The following is a 13,537-nucleotide window of genomic DNA, read 5'->3' on the forward strand; positions in this document are numbered from 1 at the left end:
CCGGCTGGTGGCCCGCTCCGCGGCTCCCGTCTCCCCCGCCGCCGCTCGCTCTTGGTAGCGTCCACGCGGGCAGGTCCGGAAACTGAGCATGTGTGGAAGCGCTCGGCGGCCGCGGCGGCGGCGGGGGCAGAGCTGGCCTGCGTCAGGCTGAGCCCGTTCGCCGCGCGGCCGCGGGAGCGCAGCGCCGGCGCCGCGCCGCCCAGCCCCGCCGAGAGGGGCGCACTCGCCGCCGCGGGGCCCGCCGCCGCTCACCGCAGCCCCCTCCTGGCGACCCGCAAGTAAGTTTGTGAGGCGGTTGGGCGGTGGGGCCAGGGCTTGGCGCCCGGGGGAGCTCAGCAGGCAGGCGGGAGATGCGGCTGGCGCTCCGGAGAGCCGGCTAGCCGCTGCCCCCTGTGCCTGGCGCCTCGGCGAGCCTCTTGGCCGATTTGAAAGCGGGTGGCCGCTGGGACGCTGGAGCAGGGGGGACCGGCAAAGCTGGAGGGCAGCACCGACGCCGGCAGAGGCAGAGGGGCCGACTTCGGGAGAGGGAAGGACCGCGCGGCGAGGGAGAGGATCCGGCAGGCCGGCCGAGAGCGGGCTGGGGAGGCTGGATTTTGGGGATGCGGGCGCCCCAGCATCCCCAAACAGCCGCAGAGAGAAAGCGGGGTGTCTCTGGGGTAGGGTGAGAGCGGCGTGAGAGCGCAGTGTGTGGGGGCATAGTAGAGGGTGAGTGTGTCCTGGCCGGAGCGGCGGGAGGAAAGATGGAAGGAAAGTGGGGCGCGTGGAAAGCGGATTTGAACGAGAGCAGAGGACGCCGGTGGAAGGGACAGTGGGCTCCGGAGAACGAGTGGACTCGGATAATTTGGGGAATCGGTACCAGGTCAGGGCGATATAATGATGGAGAGAGGCAACTGGAAAATCGCTGAGGGATTTGGGTGAAGGGCAGGAGGGGAGCGGTGCAGAAATCGGGCGGAGGAACAGGGCTGCTCGTGGGGCCGAAAGGCTCAGGAAAGGATTGGAGGCTACGTGCGGCTCCCTGAATACTGACTTAGTAGCGGCTCTCTGAGGTTCACTTGCACCCCAGGCTCCTCCTCCATCTCCTGCCTGCCTAGGTTGCCGGACTGCTCGCTCTAGGCGAGCTTGTAGGAGATTTGGACAGATCAGGCAGCCGGGAAGGGTAGTCAGCTACAGGGGAGCAGCCAGAGCTTCCCTTAAGTGGTTCCCAGCAGTGTAGGTTCTACGAGTGTGTTGCAGGAGGGCGGAGGGGAGCGGTGTCTGTTCCATGCCCCGGAGGTGCGGTGTTTTTTGGGCCGGGAAGTCAGGCAGAAGTCTGCAGCGTGCAACTCGCGGCAGGCGTGTGAGTGTGCGTGTGTGCGCGCCTGTATGCGTGTTGCCGGCCCGGAGTCGCGTGCGTTGCAGCAGTCTGTCTCCATGACGAAGAGATCCAGGGCTCCACAGGCGGCACGGGGAGGGGATTAAGGGAAATGTGTTTTCCTACGTCTCTTCTGCCTCCTTTCCCCAGGGTCACATTCTTTGCACATCCATTGATACTCCTCTCTAACCTCTCCCTGGCCCTCGCACACCCCAAACCTGACGCTGGTCTTGTCTGATTCGGTAGCCCGAGGAGGCGGCCGTCCCGCCTCTGGGGGAGGGAATCCTAGGAGTCCCGCAGTTGGAGGGGCTCTGGATCCAGGGGTCCTTGCCTGGGGCTTCGCTCAGCGGGTCCGCAGTTCACTCTGCTGCCCCTGCCCCTGCCCCTGCAGTGATGTGTCCCCACGGACTCAGGAATCGCGATGGCTTCAAATGGCCAGCGGGGCCGAGAAGCCTGGCAGAGTGACCAGCACTTAAAGGTTCTCGGGAGGGGGGTCTCCTCTGAGTTCCCCACATGTACATACGTATAACTTAAAAAGGAAAAGAATAGATTAAGTAGAATAAACAAGCATCTAGTGCAAAAAGCTTTACGCAAAAACGTCTTATTGACTAGCAAAGATTTCACCCAGCAACTGCAAGAAGGGAAGAAGCTTCTACAGCGTACAGGATCAGAAACTGGAGGGATGAGGGCAGGAGTTGTCACCATGTCCCCAGCCTCGGATCGTCTTGCTATGTTCTGTCGTCGGTGCCATATTTTAAACAAGACTTTACCAGATATGGGAAATGAGGATGAAGGCAACTCTGGAAACCAGTGCCATCTGCGGAAGGACTCAAAGAAGGGGGAACAAGAACTGTCCCTGCTGTCTGCTGATATCTAGGAGGGCTGGGCTCTGTGATTGTGTTTGAACCATCAGCAATAGTTCCGGGATATCCAAATGGCAGGGGGGAGACTCAGATGAAAGGAGGTGAGAACTCTAAATGATGAGGACCATGGTATGGGTTGTTCTGCAGGGTGATCGCTGATGCATGGAGGGACACAGCAGAAAGGACAGCAAGTTTCTAATGACCAGTGCATGTCCTCTTATTTCATGTGACAGTGGTGGCCCACTTTCTAGTACAGTAACTGTTGGAATGTACCCTTTGAGATATGTCCATGATTCAGGACATCTGTCAGATGGAAGTTTAAATAAAAAGACATATGCTATCATATTCTGCTTTTATTCCCATGTTTTTTTTTCATTTATTATTCTTAGAACAATGTAGTGAAGGTAGAATAAATTATTTTAGCTATTAATTCTGTTCTCCCCAGAGTGCTATTCAAATGAAACATAATCTTATATTTTGTTTGCGGGTCAAGGAGGACGGAGTATTGGGCTAGTTGATTAGGGTGTCAAGTAAAGGCAGAGTTTAGGCACCTGAAGATCTTATGAGCATGTGGAGTTGAAGACTTCATTTATAGAATGCTAAATTTAATGTGAAATGAGAAAACCCTTCCGTCTCTACCCCTCACCTCCTGTTTGAAATACAAAGGATCGTACGCTTGGGCCGGTTCCTTGTCCTCAGAAGCCTAATTTGGAAATAGTTTTTCTGGAAGATTGTTCCCTAAAACCAGGTATGCTTTAGGGAAATAGTCAGTGGAATTTTTGCTGCCCTAAGGTGAAGACATTAAAAAAAAGTGGTGAAATGGCTTGATGGGACAGAATAATGAGCGATAGAAATGTTAGTCACAGTGGAAGAAGAGAAATCACTTTCTCTTACCTCAGGGATGGATCTTAGATAGGCTTAGAACAGTGGTTCTCAATGGGGACAGTTTTGCACTGGGCAGTCCCCCACAACAAGGAATTGTCTGACCCTAAGTGTCAGTAGGGCTGAAGATGAGAAACCCTGGCGAGATTAGAATTGAAAGCAACTCCTGTTAGGATGCTTTTGAATATTCCTATTAGAAGTCTATGTTGAAAAGAGTAGTTAATATTAAGAGGCTTTCTTTACAAAATGGCCCCATGTTCAAAAACACTTGTTTTAAGGAAATTAAAGAGGTTTCCTTTTACTGAACTTCTTTTCAGCCTTCAAAAAAAATCCTAAAATATATTGGAAATGACTAAAAAGACGGGTTATATAGTATGCATATGAACTGAGTAAACATTTTTGATGAAAGGAAATTAAAGCTGTTCTGCTACAATATTTTTCATTGAACTTCTTTGGTAATTGCTTTTTAAAATACATAGTTTTAATTTTTTAAATTAACATTAAAATTATAACTAGTTCTTCGTGTAGTGAGGGTTTGAACAGAATCAGAGAAAAATGTTAGATGAATATTTATTAGAAGCTTCATGAAATATTTCAAAACGAAACCTTAGTATTTGTAGACATTTACACAGAAAGGTAAGAATCCCGTGTAATTTTCATGTATTTAATTTCAATTTTAAATCGACAGCATGGCATGTATTGAGAAGCAAACCTTTCTAGCCTGTAGCACAATACACTGCCTAGAGAGGAAGAACAATAGCTTACATTATAAATGTAATAAGATCAGGGAACTGTTTTGATATCACCTGTATGCAGGACTCAGAACACTTACTAGGGAAACGCTTTGTCATTATCACACCAAGCCTAGAGAAACTAAAGAGATCTGGTCAGTGTTTCTACCCTCTCTCCCTATCCTCCCCCTCCCCCCCCACCTCACCCCTTTTGTTGGTTGGTTGGTTGGTTGGTTTCAGAATTCATTCTGCAGGGATCATCATTAGGGCTGCTTACTTCCCTTCTTGTTCTAATAACCATTCCCTCCACCCCTTGGCCGTTACCATCTCTTAGTCCCTGAGGAATTCATGCAGCAGAAGACACTTCATACTCCTGCCAAGTCTCTGGGGGCACTCAGTAACCCCTCCTTTCCTCCTTTGTGTACAAACACAAACAACTCTTTGCTGCTTCCAAGTGGAACAGAGATTTGTGTTTCTCTTGGAAAAGACAGTGGGGAGAGCCCTTGTTTTCCACAAAGGCATCCTCAGTTTCTCTGCTTGCGTCCTTGAATTGCTTTGTTCAGTTGCATATTCTTGCTGTTAGGAAGGCTTCCTCTTTCCCAAGGGAATAGTGAAAGAACTAAGGAAAACAGAACTTCAGTGTGAGCAACATCGGTGTTGGTAGAGTGCACCTATCATTGGACTGTGTGAAAGCCCAAAAATATGATTTGAACCCATGATAGTCATATTTTTGTAAATGAAACAAGCATATGTAAATTCAGCAGTAGCGGGTTCTGTTCTAGGCACCGGGAATCTTGCATTTGCAATGCCGAGCTGCCTTGAATGTTGTGACCTATTTGCAAAACCAAATTCATTTAGAGTAACATACATCTATTCTGTATACGTCTCTAAAAGTCTATCTGTGAAAAGAAGTATAAGATGGGTATTCATTTTCATTAAATTTGGAGAAGCTATAGAGATATAGCCTGATTCTTGAAAATACATCCGAACACAATTGGTGAAATGTGAAAGGCAGAAGAAACCATTAAGTGGGGAACAGCTAGATGGATTTCTGTATAGACTAGACAAGGAGGGAGAGAGTGACTTGAGGTGAAAGGGGTCACTTCCTGTCTCCCTTTTCCGTTCTTTAGGAAATGGTTCTTGATTTTGTTTGACATCTGAGCAAGGAGAGATGATTTTCTTCCCTGCAGATACATGTTGAATGGATATGCGCCCTTTTACACTTCTGATAGCCATGGTGGTAGAAGGTGGTGGGCTGGCTGATATGGATGGCTAGAATGAAGCAGAATTTCAAATCAGTTCTGTCAATAATGTTTGCAACAAAGGCTTTGAACACATACTTTCAAAGACTGAGCGTACCATGTCACTATTTTGAGGAGACTAATATAAGGATTACAGAGAGAGCTGAGCATTTTTGCTGTTTTGGGTACTAGGTAATACCTGTGCTTTAAACTGTTGGAGTGTATTTTTTAGGGGGGAAATGAAATAATATGGTGGCTCCTCTTATCTCTAAACAAACTTGCTGGTCACTGTGGCGTGTCAATTATTGTCTCAGCTGGAAGAAGGGTAGTGTGAGGATTGGGATTTTATCAAATATTGTATATTGCCCTTACTGAATTCAAAACAAGAACAACAAAAGCAGGATTTTGAAATTTATGCTATAGCAAAGGCAACGAGAGTTTCTGTTTTTTTATTTCATTTTAGCTTATTATTGTTAACGGTGAGCAATAGCGATGCATGAAAAAGGTAACCTTGCCTGTGGAAGGTCTTACTTCTGTTTATAAATGCTTATTCATTTTAAGAAACAAATAGCCCAGTACATTTCCTGAGGCTTTCAGCCTTTGTTGTAAATAGTGTGTCTCTTCTATCTCTGGAATATTCATTATGTGATGTCATTTGGGATTGAATACTTGGCTGCTAAGTTGGCTGATACAATCCCTTCTAATTTTGTGATGTAGAGTTGTCTCTGTCCTCCTAAAGAAGGTGAAAGAGACATGCTATTTGTCATTGGGAGCACAGTTATGGGTGCTGACAGCATCCTGTTTTACACAAGGACATGCATGTTACTTGACATTGGTTTGGGACCACACTGACCCAAGCATAGATCTCAGTCTTCTGTATTATGAAATCTGATTTTAACAATTTTGATTTGAACCAGTGTTGTGTCCAGGCTCGAGAATCAATTGATGTATTTGGAAAAGACTGACTGATGAGCCGGAAGAATGCTAACCACTCATTACAGGGAAAAAGGTACAGCAGTTTAGGGAGGATCAAGAGCTTTGCAGTCAAATCTGGCACTCCTACTTAGTAGTTTTGTGACTTTAGATGAGATTTTTAACTTCATGGAGCTCTAATTTCCTCATCTTTGAAATGGAGATAATTTTTTTTTTCTGTTGGGTTCATTATAGGATTAGAGGAAGTATTTTCAAAGCAGAGGTGCCTATTAAATAGTGGTGCCGATGATGCTTATATGTCCTTCTAGTGCTGGAATTTAAATGGCTGCTGTCCAGGAAGGGGGAGCAGAGGGAGTATGGAGTCAGAAGGGCCATTGGTGAGCAACATGAGATGGAAAAGGACCATAGGGGTGGATCGTGGGTTGGAAAGGGATTTTTGGAGGTGAAGTAGTCTGATGTCCTCTCTTGATTGATGGGTTCTTGGGGATTCAGGATTATGAAGTGATTTGCCCAAGGTCAACAGTCACTCTGCATCATTTCAGCTGAGTCTATGTTTTTCAAAGTCTCCATCCAAACATTCTCCACCTTAAGAGCACACTTATTTTCTTGGTTAAATCCGTGTTTCTTCTATTTATTTAAAAATACTCATTCAGCTCAAGAACCTCTCTTTTCAGTTGTTATATTCCATCTCTTCTATAGGCAAAAAGTCATCAATGGATCTTTAATTGAATTTGTATAGGAGTTCAACTCAGGTGTTCACCTACATGATCAAAATGATTAAGCACATCTTTATTTTTTCCTAATTAGGGTGAGCATGAGTAGAGTCCTAGGTAAAGAATATCCAAAAACAAAAAAAGGCCACTATAGATAATGTCCTTCAACTAGGTTATATATGTTAATGATCAAAAAATTTGAGATTGGCCCTTGTTGATAGTTCTGTTGCTAAGTTAATACTTTTGTTTTAAGTCAGTTTAGTGCTGTTGCTATGGTGGTTTCTTGAAGAGTTTCAGTTTCAATAAAAATGTGAAAACCTACTATGTGTTAGAGGTACTTTCCAAGTTGTACAGTATGTTTGCAAGTTGTAAAGTATGTAAAGTATGTTTCCAAGTTGTAAAGTATGTTGTCTTATTTGTAAGTTATGGTGAAGATATATAATCAATTGCAATAATGAAAGGCTTAAAATTGGAATCCAGGACAGATGGCAACTTTGAAAGAACATTCCCTTTGTAATCAGACAAACTTGAATTCAAATCTCCATTTTTTAGTTACTGGCCGTGAAAACTTGGGCAAATTACTTGAATTTCTAGCTTCTCCTGTCTTTTGAGAATCACACCTACCAGGTTATGGATATGATTCTCGTGATGGTTGAATGAGTTAAGCAAGTAAAGATCTTAGCATGATGCCTGGCACCCTTCTTTGTGTTTATACACTGCTAATTCTCCCAGACTTCAGCTATGCCCTTGAAAATGATCATTTATACTTGAATCAGTTCAGATTCTTTCACCGTCAAGAATCAGAAAACCGGGGCGGCCCCGTGGCGTAGTGGTTAACTGCGCGTGCTCCACTGCGGCCGCTGGCGTTCGGATCTGGGTGCGCACCAATGCACCGCTTGTCAAGCCATGCTGTGGCGGCATCCCGTATAAAGTGGAGGAAGATGGGCACGGATGTTAGCCCAGGGCCAGTCTTTCTCGGCAAAAAGAGGAGGATTGGCAGACGTTAGCTCAGGGCTGATCTTCCTCACACACACACACACAAAAAATCAGGAAACCTGATTCCAAGTGACTTGAGGGAAAAAAAAAGAGAGAGAGAGAGACTTCATGACTGTGTAACTGAGTAGAGGAGGGGACTATATCTGGCTCCAGGTAGGACCTGATTCAGGGCTCAAACCCTGTGACCAGTTCCTTGTTTTCCCATTGTAATTTCTTAGCTTCACTTCCTAAATGTTGGCTCCAATTTTGACAGGTTCTCCCCTAGGGGTTCTGAGATGGCTGCCTGAAGCTTGTAGGGCCTCATACTCCCAGGTTCAAATCTCGTAAAGAGGGGACTCTCTCCATAGCTTTTGCAGAGGAAAGAGGAAGCTGCTCTTTCCGGAAATCCTAGCAGACATCCTCCTCATATCTTACTGGAGCTAATGAGGTAAAGAGCCTATTCTTCCACCAATCACAGTGGCCAGAAGGGTGGTGTACACTGATTGGGAGGTGTGCTTTAGAAAGGTGGGGGATTGTTTTTGGGAGAACAGGGATTGTGTGTCAGGCAGATAAACAATAAGGGGCCACCACGGCACTTGCATTATTATTTTGGCCCCAAAGAAAAAAGTTGGAGTCATGATTTTATTTCATCTGAGTCATGGTTAAAGTGTAGAGAATTCTTCCCTGTCCATTACTGAATGTATCTTTTTAGTGATTGACCTGAATCTTCATGATTAAATGAAACCAATGCACATAAGCTCTCTTCCTTCAGTATACACCATTAGACTGGATAGTAGACACTAGGATTCATGTTTTGCTACAAATAAATGTTTGTTAAAGGAACAAGTGAATACATCTTCTTACATTATTTTATTTATTTATTTTTTTTGTGAGGGAGATCAGCCCTGAGCTAACATCCATGCTAATCCTCCTCTTTTTGCTGAGGAAGACCGGCTCTGAGCTAACATCTATTGCCAATCCTCCTCCTTTTTTCCCCCAAAGCCCCAGTAGATAGTTGTATGTCATAGTTGCACATCCTTCTAGTTGCTGTATGTGGGACGCGACCTCAGCATGGCCGGAGAAGCGGTGCGTCGGTGTGCGCCAGGGATCTGAACCCGGGCCGCCAGTAGCGGAGCACGCGCACTTAACCGCTAAGCCACGGGGCCAGCCCCATTTTCTTACATTAGATGCTTAGTCATAGGAAACGGCAGGAGTAGCTGTTATTATATAAGTTATTGTTATCTAATGTGCAATGATTTATCCCTTGGATCGTGGGTGACCTTGCTGGCCTCTGGCCCTACATCCACAGACCAAATTGTAATGGACATTTAGGCTACTAAGATTTATGCAACAAACAATTCCTAGTATCTACAGACTGCTACACATGGGCAGCTAACAAAATATTCCAGAAAAGTTAATTTGTTAAATCTTTATATTTATTTTAAAAATTCTACAATCCTCACCGAGGCTATTATCACAGAAGTCTCTTAAATGCAGTTGTTTTCTAAGATAAAATGTGGTTTTACATTGTGAATTAATATATTAATGGACTAAGGATTCTTTCTCTCATCTATTTTTAACTCTTGATATAGATCACAGTGACAGGATGTCACAAGCATGTGTCACACATTTAGCAGAAGAATGTTAACAGCCATGATAAGTGGTTTTGAATAAAAAATACTTTCGTCTGTTTTCATTCATCAGAATGGTTTAATAACATAAATAAATGTAAGTGCCTTATTTTAAAATGTTTCAAAATGGGAAAATAAAGACACATCTCCTTGCATTCTTAAAACATGCTTTCCGGCTACTGTAAAATGTAATCTACTTGTGATGAGTGAGGTGAGTAAGTATGTCAGTGTAGCAAGTGGTTTTCCCATAGTTAGTTTCCAACATGAGGGAAAATATGTTCTAGCACAGTGATGTTAAAAAGTGAAAAACTACAGAAATCAGCCCAGTATTCATTACCTGTTAGAGCTATTTAGATCTTAAATTCTTCAGAGGGCCAAGGAAGTTGAAAGGTGCTCTTTTACATCACTGAAGTATCATTGAAATGAGATTTTAACTCTTTTCCTGTTTTTAAATTTCAAATCAGCAATCATATTGGTGAGTGTACAGCAGAGAAAGAGTAATACATAGTTTTTAATTATCTGAACTATAAGATGAACAACCAAGAGGGAAAAAGAACCATTCTGGTGCTATGGAAATATTCAGCAACTTTTAGAAAAATCTAGAGAGATGTCATTTTAACATAGCCTTATAGACACAGCTGCTGATTATGTTATATATTAAGAGTTTTATGTTTCAGTGCCAGGGACACATTATGTTTATCATTAAAGATTATGGGGAAATTTTTCTTTGGGTATTGCAGCTAATTATTTTTGCTGTCCATAATAGGAATAAGAATAAAAATGTTGTTAGTAGTCCAGTTGGAAGCTGTGCATTAATTTTTTTTTTTTAAGTTTTCCGTCAGCTTGTTCTTCTTGGACTGAAGCACATATACTTGCAAAAAATGATAATAGATCTATTATAGATAGCTGTACATAGTAATTGAGCTAATCATTTAGATTATTTTGTAGGAGGGAATGGAGTGATGCTGAAATTTCATTGAGACCTACTAATAGTGGTAAGTCAAAATAAGATAATAAAACAAAACAACAAAATTCAAAGCTTCAGTTTCGTAATTTATCAGAGTTCCTTGACTGAATTAAGTAGAAACTGATTCTGGCTAATTTAAGCAGAAAGAAATTCATTGGATAGTTATGGAGGAATTCATGGACTTGAAGGAAATGCTGAAGAACAAGACCTTGGAAAGGATAGCTCACTGCTGGGATGAGTCAATTCTAGTTGTTTTCCACCATTGTGTCACTGTGCTCAAGACTCAGAATTCTGAGAGAGAGAGAGAGAGAGAGAGAGAGAGAGTGAGTTCAAGGGGAAGAACAGGGCAGCTTGACTGATAGTCCCACCAACACTGAGTTTAATGGGCCCAAGGAGTTAGCCCATGGCATAATCTATAATCTGTTGCTACCAGAAGAAGGGAAATAGGTGATGCTGGGCAGGGACACTCAACAGTGTCCACTACGTAGATTCAGGATGGATAAACTTGCTTCGGTGATGATGAATTGCTAGAAAGAAAAAAGGAAAAAAAAAACAGAAACCAAAAAACCAAAAAGCAAAAACCAACCCCTGAGTGTATTATCTAAACAGTGTCTATGTGGAAGACAAAAATACTGTATTAGTTTCCTAAGACTGCCATAGCAAGTTACCACAAAGTCAGTGCCTTAAAACAAGAGAAATTTATTCTCTCACAGTTCTGGAGGCTGGAAATCAGAAATCAAGGTGTCAGCAGGGCCAGTCTTTCTTTGAAGACTCTACAGGGAGAATCTGCTCCATGCCTTTTTCTTAGCTTCTGGTGCTACCAGTAATCCTTGGTGCTCCTTGGTTTGTAGATATGTATCATTCCAGTCTTTGCCTCCATCATCATATGGCATTCATTCTCCCCTGTGTCTCTGGCTCTGTGTCTGTTCTTGTCACATAAGAACACCAGTCATATCAGATTAAGGGCCCATCTTATGGGCCCTTATGACCTCATCTTAATGTAAGCAATTATATATATAATGACCCAATTTCCAAATAAGGTCACATTCTGAGGTTTTGGGAAGGGCACTAAATTTGAGGGGACACTATCCAATCTAGTACAAGTGTGACATGGATAAAACAAACAACAATGCAAATAGCTAGGTCTAAAGAGTGGGAGGGGGTAATATCCTATTATTCTCTGTGTTATAAAACTATAGCTGAAGCATCATGCCTGGTTTTAGGCACCCCTTTTCAGATGATCCACTGGAGAACTAGTGGAAAAACAATTTGCTCTTTAAGAACAGTTTTTTTGAACTACAGAGCATAAACTTGGCAAAGAGGAGTTTAAGATAAATGTAATATGAGTTTCCAGAAGTCAAAAGGGAGAAAGATATGGTCTTTATTTCTCTTTTAGAGAGAACTAGGACCTGTGGCTGGAAGTTTCAGGGAAGCCAATTTTTTCTCACTATAGGCAAGAACATTCTTATATTAGTTGGTTCAGGAGAGGAATGAGCTACCTTGAGAGTTAGTGAAGGCTCCATCTGGGAAATACTAACAGAAGCTAGAAGATCATGGATGATGTAGAAGAGATTTCTGAACGTGTAGGGAGCTTAGATTAAATAACTGCCCAAGGTTCTGTGTTCAAGATTCTCTTCTTCTAGGAACACGTGGGACACTAGTGGCCCCGAAAACATTTACTGAGCATGCAGCATGGTATTATATGCTGGTGGAAATAGAAGTAAATATGGCAGACATAGTCCCTGGCTATTACACAGATAACTGTTTCAGAGGTGTACAATAATCGTGATAAAGAACAATCCAAGATCCAGCACAGTCTCTGGCATGATGCACAAGATCAGTAACTATTTGTTGAATGAATTTGTTGTTTAATCAGAGTCTCCTTTACAGATATAAGTTGTTTACCTGGAGTACTTACCTGACCGTTATCAGCCCTGCCATATTCATTCATTCTGGCTATCTAGGATTACCTTGCTCTTATATCATCTCTCTCTTTGTTTCATTTTTAACATCTTGAAAATAGGGTTGGAGGTAGGGGATAATTATTCTGCTTAATCTATTTCCTCCTCTAGGCTCTCTTTGCCAGCAGAGGTAGCCTTGAACCTCTGAAGTTAATATATTAATGTGAAGACTGGAGGGGACTTTGGCTAAAGCAATGTTTCTCGAAGTGTAGGACACTACAGCTGGTTTTATGCAAGATGACTTTGGATGGTATATGAATATGTATTGAATTTAATTGAAAGGATTTTGAATTTGTTCTCTTTCAATGTTTCTTATTAAGGCAAGGAGAAAGTTTCAATTTGGTGCTAGTTTTTAATAGCTCTCTGATACATGTATATTTCCCTTTTTAATAAAAATAAAATTTTTAATAAAGAATAGGCTTCAGATGCAAAGCTTCCAGAAGTCCACTGAAACTGTTTTGTTTTCACTGTATTCATTTTTTATTTTATCTTCTATTCATGGTAAGTGCAAGTTTCCATATAAAGTAATGACACAAAGCTTCCTTTAAATATTCATGCAGTTAAATTTTAAAAAATGGTATAATATTAAAAAAAATCAAGATGGTAGATATAATTGGGACTTGGCAATTTCAGGGTCAAAGGTCTCCTGATGGTTCATTTGTCTGGACTTCCTTCCTTGCTGTTTCTGGTACTCCTTTGCATTATAGGCACCTGGAAGCAGCTATTCTGTGTAAGAGTCCTCCCTTCCCCTATTGGTTCAGAAGATATCTGTTGGCCCAGAGAAGGGGAAACTCGTACACATAAATATGCCTTTGCATTGCTTACAGTGCCTAGATACTGTGTATTTCTGAACTGTCCTTTAAAAGCAACTCAAAATTGCTTCCCTGGCTTTCAAAGCAGATTCTTAGCTTGACAGAATGAATGTCAAATTAATTTATGTAATTCTTTCTCCGCTGTTTTTGTTTTTTGTCCCCCACCCCCCACCCCCCACTGCCGTTTGTGACAGGGCATAGACTTCAAAGAGGCAAGGAGATTTTTTTTATTTTATAGTTTTTTGCATTTTTACTGTCTCAGGGAATCAATTGATACTGAAGGAGCTTTAAAAATTTTCAACAAATCTTATACATAGACATGTTTAAAAAGTCATACTTTTCGGCAACACATATATATAATATAGACTACCAGTTTCCTGCTCCAGTGCTTGTCATCTCCAATTCCTTTTCACAGGAAGTGACCACTTTTAACTTTTAGCTGGTTTTTTTTTCTTTCTGTATTTACCTCCGTATTCT

The 13,537-nt window shown here is 42.5% G+C and overlaps 1 protein-coding gene across 2 annotated transcripts in view; it reads left to right on the forward strand.

Moving 5' to 3' along the window:
* Window positions 1–228: 228 nt before the first annotated feature.
* Window positions 229–13,537, forward strand: part of OXR1 (oxidation resistance 1) — a 437,591-nt gene continuing 424,282 nt past the window's right edge. For both annotated transcript variants that reach the window (XM_058564776.1, XM_058564781.1), the window contains exon 1: window positions 229–278. The gene's annotated coding sequence lies outside the window, so the exon portion shown is untranslated. The remainder of the gene's footprint in view (window positions 279–13,537) is intronic.

The sequence above is a fragment of the Diceros bicornis genome, chromosome 21 (genome assembly GCF_020826845.1).
Source record: "Diceros bicornis minor isolate mBicDic1 chromosome 21, mDicBic1.mat.cur, whole genome shotgun sequence".
Classification (NCBI taxonomy): Eukaryota; Metazoa; Chordata; class Mammalia; order Perissodactyla; family Rhinocerotidae; genus Diceros; species Diceros bicornis.